The sequence below is a fragment of the Oreochromis niloticus genome, linkage group LG3 (assembly GCF_001858045.2).
Source record: "Oreochromis niloticus isolate F11D_XX linkage group LG3, O_niloticus_UMD_NMBU, whole genome shotgun sequence".
NCBI lineage: Eukaryota > Metazoa > Chordata > Actinopteri > Cichliformes > Cichlidae > Oreochromis > Oreochromis niloticus.
The window spans coordinates 64,091,448-64,099,847 of NC_031967.2; positions in this window are offsets into that span (position 1 = coordinate 64,091,448).

The following is an 8,400-nucleotide window of genomic DNA, read 5'->3' on the forward strand; positions in this document are numbered from 1 at the left end:
AGATAAAGACATGCTGTGGAAGAGAGAGAGAGGTTAATAACAGATATGATTCGATGCAGAGAGATCTATTAACACATAGTGAGTGAGAAAGGTGACTGGAAAGGAAAAACTCAATGCATCATGGGAATCCCCGGCAGCCTACGTCTATTGCAGCATAACTAAGGGAGGATTCAGGGTCACCTGGTCCAGTCCTAACTATATGCTTTAGCAAAAAGGAAAGTTTTAAGCCTAATCTCGTCACGCTGACAGATCTCTTCTTGTTTAAATAAATGTTGTAAATAAACTGATGGCGTCTCTTAGGATTCACTTCTGTGTCTAAAACAGTTTTAGTTATAAACCAGCAGATGGTCTGAGGCTGATTTTCACTTCACTCTGATGGTCACAGAGAACAAAGAGATAAATGCAGGAAGCCAGGAATTTAAAAACACATTTTGTTAGAAATCAGCACATTTAACAGTCGTGTGTAGTGTTTATAAAACAGAAAATGACAATATCCTCAAACACTGATCTTTAGATGATTAATCTTCCTGCTGCTAATATATGAGTGATGTGTTTAAACTGGAGCAGCAGATTTACTCTCTTTTAGAAACTGTCAGACTTTAAAGGTTAAAGAAAGATATGAGTTCAGCGGCAGTGTGTGTACAAACTCTGATCAGACAGGATGGAGGTTCATCCACCCAACATGTGCTCCATGCTGCTGACTGTGATTCGGTGGAAGCAAATGATGTAAGTGTAAAACAATGAAGAAGGAGCTCCTCTCCCATCAGGTGGAGAGCAGCTAAAAGAAAGGAATGGTAGCCAAGAGGCCAGATAAACTTCAGACATCACAGGGCAGAGGAGCAGTACGATGTGAACTCCCGGACTGCAGTGACACAAACTCTCCCTAACACACCATATCACCTTACACATCAAGACTTTATTGACAGTGTTAGCAAAGCACCAGTGAAGCCACTTTTCCTCCTCAAGAACACATTAATTGGAAAGTGTTACAATGCCTCGCCATCTGCAGGTCCTCACCGCAACAGTAAAGTTGATGAGCAATTTTTTCAGCCACACCAAGCACACAGTTACAAACTAAGCTGTAATCCATGCAGGGCATTCTACCAGGCATACATTCAAGTTTCTGAAGAGCAAGCAGAACAATTACAAGAAGAAACAAAAGAGCAAAGTGCATCTGATTTGTGGCACAACTGCAGGAAAATCAGACTTACAGCAAGCTCCGCTAAAAAAGTTCCCGTACGTGCCACCACAAAACATGACAAATTTTTATCTGAGCACATGTACCCTTCCTTTCGTGGGAATTATGAAACAAACTATGGTAAAGAATATGAAGTTAGAGCTTGTCATCAGCTGAAAGAACAGGGTATGAACATCCTTCACATGGGTAGTGTTATCAGCATCCAGGAGCCATGGCTCTCTGCGAGTCCTGACGGGGTCATTGACTCAGATGTGCTTCTAGAAATAAAATGTCCTGTCCCGACTTATCCTTCACTCACGGAGCAGCTTACCCAGAAATGCAGTGATATCAAACTGGTAGATGAAGAACTGCAGAAAACTGGCAGCAGAGGCAACATCAATCCACTTTATTTTATTTCAATTGGGAAATACATTTGTAGAATGCATACTAATGTTCAAAATAATAATTTAAAAAAGATTAGAAGAAAACATTGATTATAATTACAGAGCTTCTGTTTAAAAAAAAAAATCAAATCATGGTCCGCACTGATATTTCTCAGTCCATTCGACTTAAATACTTGGACTTAACTGAACTCACTGCTCTCAACTATTAATTTAAATTTGTAATCAGACGAGACACAGTCTGTGAACATGGATTCAAAACTCATGTTAAATTGTATTTTGTCAAGTTTTAGAATTTTAGAGTAATTTTGTATTCAAATACATCATCTCCAACAGTGATGACAGACAAACAGAAAAATCTGAATATCAGACAGCTACACCCTCAGCATCCACACAGTCAGACCATGAAACCTATAAATCGTGTCTTTAGCTCATTAATCCACTATGTCCAGTGACTGCCATCTTTTCCCGACTGATTATCAATCACGGGACACATAAAAATGACTATTAATATGTATTACACGAAAAACAAGCTAACAGCTAACTGAATTCAGTTTTGGTACAGATGTATGTTTGGTATCTACTGTGATAATAAAAAAGTCAAATAGTGTCATTTAGCTGGTTCAAGTATGAAGCCTGGAGTTTGTCTCATCCCAAAATCATTAAATATGGTAAATGGACCAGTTTCATAAAGTGCTGATATTACATAGATATTTATTCCAGGCTGCATAGAAAGGCTTTTATTAACATCAGGTGTAGCCTCTGCACAAGGTTGGAGCCAAGGAAGATATAGTTTGTGTCTGTGAGCACCCATGTTTACACCTGTGTGTGGCCGCGCTTAAGTTCAAAAGGTTTCTCCAAAAGTTTATTCTGTTCATCTGGACGTAGCGTTTTGTGGGAGAAACATTTCATCACTCATCCAAGTGACTTCTTCAGTCTCCAGTCTCTATGTGACGATCTGCTAGATGGTGTGGGGAGCTAAAGCTCTCCCCCTAGAGCATGAAGCAGGCCAAGACATCCATAGGCCCCCCAGAGTGCGAAAGCCTAAGGAGGACCACCGGAGAGGCAACCGCGCCACCCTCAACCTAGATATTCTACATGACACATAGAGGCCATCAGTTTTAATTTGACTTTTTTGTATTTTTATTTTTAGATTTTTTTAATGAAGGAATTCACTTTTGAACATGAACAACACTGTTTTGGAAAAAATGTTCTTTAATAGAATGAAACATTTTGTCATCTTTGAAGTTGTGAAAAATACACAGCAGCTACTTCCTGTTCACTCCTCTTAGTCTGAAGCAGGTGACACTGTGACACAGCACAGTGTGTTTTACTGTGGCTAATAATTGTCTTCATGCTTTGAGAACATGTTTGCTTTGAGCTCTGTGCTGAAGAGTGTCAGTGTGCATCTCAGAAACTCCACAGTTCTCCTCTCTTCAGGAACTCACTCTGCAGGAGGGGGAGATATAGGAGAGGTGGAGGAAGATCTCAGCCTGGGCGTCTATTGTCTTGTGTATTCTGGAAGATGACCGGATGACGGGGTATGGCTGTGCGATATGACCAAAATCTCATATCCCAATATTAAGACATCTATCGTCCGATAACGATATAAATCACAAAAATGTAACATTTTCTGTAAATTCTGTGAATCTCGGGCAGCTCGACTTGCGTGAAGTGTTTCCAGCTGGGCGTCAGGGACCTGGAGTCGAGTGTTTTAAGTGATGCGTGAAACTATATATTTTTAGATATAAGTTGTAACGGCCGCTGTTTTCTTTGTAAGTATTTATTACACAGCGTGCTGCGGGGAAAAGCCTGTTCTAACGTTTGAGTCTAAGGTTTATTTTTTTAGCACCTGACGGCTCTTTTTTACTTCTCATCCGTAAATACTCTGCATACTATTTCATGTGATTCAGTTTATTTTGAAAAGTGTCAACAGGATCTTGAGCTTTATTGTGAAAGGTTTATGTGGAAAATTAACAAGCGGACAAGCGATGGTCTTACCGTCGTTGTTGCTAACGACAACGCATAAAAACAGTCGCTTGTCTGTAGTGTGGTTATATTAAATATAAGAGGAAGAGAACTGTAAGAAATTAATATAGCCACTACAGTGACCATCAAAATAATGAAAAAATATGGCCGAAAACAGTTTATTTTGCGACACCATGAAACAAACGATAGCGTAAAATGAAACGATAGACGTTTTTATATCGTCATCCGATATATATCGTTATATCGATCAGCTCCAGGGGTGGGTGCAGTTTTCTCTGTGGTGGGGTCGGGTGGGCTGTCCCGGGCTCTGTGGGGCCAGGCGGCGCTGCTGAACTTGGCCCCGGTCTGGATGGGCCTGGGCCCCCTTTCCCTGGCAGGTTGCAGAGTATGGGGGTGCCTACTGGGGTCAGCGGGGGAGCTGACCCCAGGGAGGGGTCACGTGCCCCTCCTTTCCTTCCCTCCCCATCTCCAGCTGCCTCCCTCTTCCCGCTCCACCACAATCACCCACACATGCAGGGCCTTGGGATAAAGGTGTGTCACCAGGCTGCAGGGGAGGCACCCCCCCCCCCCCCCCCTCTGTCCCCTTCTGGCTGCCTGTGCCAATTTTATCCCACAACTTAGACATTCACATTACTCACACTCTCATTACACATACATATAGGATCTTGGGGGTGGGCACGATACACAGAATCCAAAAGACCATCAGGGTGTACACCTCACCCCTGGTGTCGTTGCCCACCTCTCAATTTTAAATACATGTAGACATTGAGGGCTATCAGGAGGGGCTATGCACTTACCTGCTGCTCTCTGGCAGGTAGCTCCATGCCCTCCTGGGTTTTAAATGCACCTTAGAACACACATGCATCAACACTACATATGAGCGGGTGGAAGGAGGTTTGGAGTATTCACACACCCCCGTTCTCTGCAGCCTGCTGGAGCGGGGTGGGGGGTGGGGTGGGGGGCTAGGAGGAGGAGTTGGTCGTCCGATTGGGGTCTGGAATGTGGGGCCTCCCTGCTGCTGCGGAGTCAATGCGGTCTGCTTCTCTCTACCCCAGGGAAAAGGGTAACACCACCTGGGTCTGGGTGCAGTTTCCCCCTCCAGGGGCAGGGGTACCTAGACCCGGGGCTTAGAGTACGCTTGGTGAGTTTTTATGTCTTTATGTCTGTCTCCACGTTGGGTGAGTGTTGAGTAATTGCTTATGAGAGCATGAGGGTGGGAATAGATGTTTGTATCTGTGTGTGCCTGTATGTCTGTGTCTATATGTCAGGTTGGGTATCAGACCCCACCTCTCTGGGGACATCTCAGGCCCTCCAAGGTATGGAGGTCTATCTCCCCCCACCACTTCCCCTGCCAGTGGCAGACGCCCTCAGACATCGGTGCTTTGGTGGTTCTTTGTATCCGGGGATGGGGGTCCAGGTACACACCGGCTCACTCCTTGGCGGCTGCTTATTGGGGCATGGAGCCTGGGGCTCGCTCGGGCCACTTCGGGGTGGGGTGCCCTCGGCCTCTCGGCCTGGGGCTCGGTCACTCTGGCACAGCTGGCTGCCGGCGGAGCTCACGGGCACGTCACTGCAACCCCCCTGGCTTCTGCTCCGCGGCTGCTGAGTGACCCCTCATCTGGGACTCTCCTCAGCTCTTTCTGGGATAGAGGCGCAGCTGCCCCTCTGTTGGTCTTCCTTGGTCTCTTGTGTTCTGGGGGCCTCTGGATGTCTGGAGTTTTGATCTCCTCCATACCCTCTTCATGCCCTGGAGGACGGGGCAGTGGCCCCCCCACACCCTCTAGCAGATCATTACATGAAGGAACCTTTTAAATACAAGCGCGTCCATGCTCACAGGTGTACACACGGGTGATCACACACACAAACTACACCCTTTTTGGCTCTTACCTCAAAGCACACTGTGCGCTGTCGATCTCACGTGCTGCACCATAATGTTTAATATTTAGTATTTACTGCCATATTCCCATAGATCATTGTGATCTTGTTTATTACTCTCGTCTTCTTCTGCTTGCTTTCTTTTTTCTTTCTCAACAGGTGATCCAGGTGATCGATATATGTATTTTTTGTCTGCTTATTCTGCTGGTTTTTGTTTTTTGCCCTTTATCACCGTTCCTCTTTTCTTTCCCTCTTCCTTTCTCCCCTTTCTTTTCCTCATTCAAGTCTGTCCCGTATTCAGCAAGTGAAAATAAAAAATAAAATAAACAATAAAAGGTGAATCAAATGGACCATTACGGCAAGGCTGGGATGGTGCATTTGGTAAAGTAAATCCGTTGGGCATCTTTCTTCGCCTTTAGACAATAATTCTGATGGCAAAAGAGCCAAACGGGACAGGCAAAAAAAAAAAGAAAAAGAAAATTAATAATGTGTTCACTTGGATGAGTGACGAAACGTTTCTCCCATGAAACGCTACGTCCAGATGAACAGAACCAACTTTTGGAGATTTTTATATGTTGTTTTATCCCTGAATTAGACTCTGATCACCAGAACTACTTACTGGAAGTCAGTTCATTGACTTGATGTCTGTTGCCTTTGTTCCCACAGCAGTTTCTCTGCAGGATTAATAAACTTTTAGTCTCAGATGTTTCCTCCTGTGTTTCTGTGGGTTTCAAAAAGGTGTGTGATGGAGAATTTGACTTGTTCTAATTTGGTTGTGGCTAACTGACACACACCTCTCTTCGCTGAAGAAAACAAAGAATAAAGACTAAACCACAACCTCAAGCTAAAAACAGCCAGCCAGTGTCTTTAAACCACACAGAAGCTTCATTGCAGGATGTTTGTTTTTGAGACTGAAGTTTTAGCTCTTTGTTTCATCAGTCACATCAAAACCAACCAGCAGCCAGTGACATGGTGAACACTTCAATTTTATTAATTGGTTAATTTTTATTTAAAAATAAAAACAATTCTGTGGTAGTAGTTAAAATGGATATTTGCTCATTTTTATATGATTAATTTTAACTATGATTAAACTGTTTTAAAATGATATATTTTGTTGTCCGTCAGGAAAAATAAAACAATATAACGACTTTGTGTACAGGGAATAAACTGTTTCTTTTATTTATTTATTTCAATTTAAATAACAAGTAAATGTTGCAGTTGTGTTTTATTAAATTACATAAACAAGGAGGTAAACGTGGGGCAAGGACAGGTGAGCAGTGTTCTTTAACAGTTGCTGAAAGTCACTTCACTTCTACCATGTCTGCCCATGTAGATGATTTGACATTAGTTTATTCACAGTCATGAAGGGAAAATGTCTTCTGTTCTTTGGTGGACTCTTTAAACACACATTTTACTGAAGACTGTGGCTAAAAGTATAAAATACAGAAATTGTTGTTAAAGTTAAAGGCAGCTTTGTGTTTTTAGGGCTCTGAACCCCCCCCCCCCGAAAAACCTGCTCAGAACAAAGTCTGGATTTTGGTCTTCCGTGTAAGTCCAGGACACTCAGACGCAGGTCAGACATCAGTGTATATGAAATGAGGTAATCAAGGTGTTTAGAGAGTCAGTCAGCTCTGATTATAGCTGCGGATACTTCAGGGTCACTGCAGGAAGGTAGAAATCTGTGTGGAGACAGGAAAAGGAAGTAAAGTGACAAATGAGATCAGATTCTTTCAAAATAAAACTAGGGGTAATCAAATAGAGAGACAAACCCAGGCAGGGAGGCACATAAACATTAAGAGACCAAAGACTCACCACAGAAAGAAGAAAATAATTGAGAATAACAATGAGTCCAAAGTGTGAGAAGGTCTGATGTACCAACAGTGTTCAGGCTGAGAATTATTACTTGCAATGCTCCAGTTTGACCTCATGGTGGCAGTGCTGTCTCACTGTTATGATGACTACACTCGGACTACAGGAGAGAACAAGAGGGCTCTACTAAAACTCTGATGTTTTATGTCTTTGTGGCATCATCCTGATGTCAGCCTGATGACATGTGCACATCAGTTATATGCATTGATCCAGGGCTGCTTCACAAGTACACAGACACAACAATCAGTGCAAGAGCACAAAAACTAGTTATGATCTATGTAGAAAAGTATAATGCAGATAAAGTACATGATATATGACACAGTGATGCTATCAAACAACAACACAAAGAGTCCAGATGAGCAAACAGTCAGTGCTCAGTGTGACCAGGATCGTCTGAGCTCCGTCCTAAACCTGAACAGCTGTTCACCAGAATCCTGCTGATTGCTGCTCAAAGCTGCTTTCAGAGAAACTGAAGCTGTGATCAGTGTCAGTGTGTTACTTTATTACAAAACACTAAATGTTACTTTGTGTCTCTGAGGGTTTCTGTCACATGTGAGTGTGTTCTCACAGCAGATCATTGAGTCGGCCTCAGATCTTCTTGGATCTGTAAAAACTGGAATCACAGGCTGTAGAATCACAGAGCAGCTGACTGGTGTCCTCTAAAAGTTTCACCTACAACATTCAGTCAAAGAGGAAAAACTCTGATCTGTGCTGACATCACTTCCTGGTTCAGACTGAAGGAGAGGATGAGGAGTTCACTCTAACACTTAAACACTGAGATGGTGTCACATGTTCATATGGTGCACACAGCAGTGGGACAGCACTTTGTAACATGTGATGTGACTTTGATAAAGATGAAACGTTCTTATTATTATTGTGACTTTGAGACATTGATGTCACATGTTTTACTCTCTCCACACTCAAAGAGCTTCAGAGTGTCTGATTGAAACATCTTCAGGCTCTGACCTCAGAGGAGGGACCAGAAGGAAACTGTCAGATCATCAGTGTGATCATTATTGTCTAAACTTCACTGAGTTTTTGGAGACTTTTTTTTCTAAACCTTTTGTAGACCATGTTACCATGTTTGAG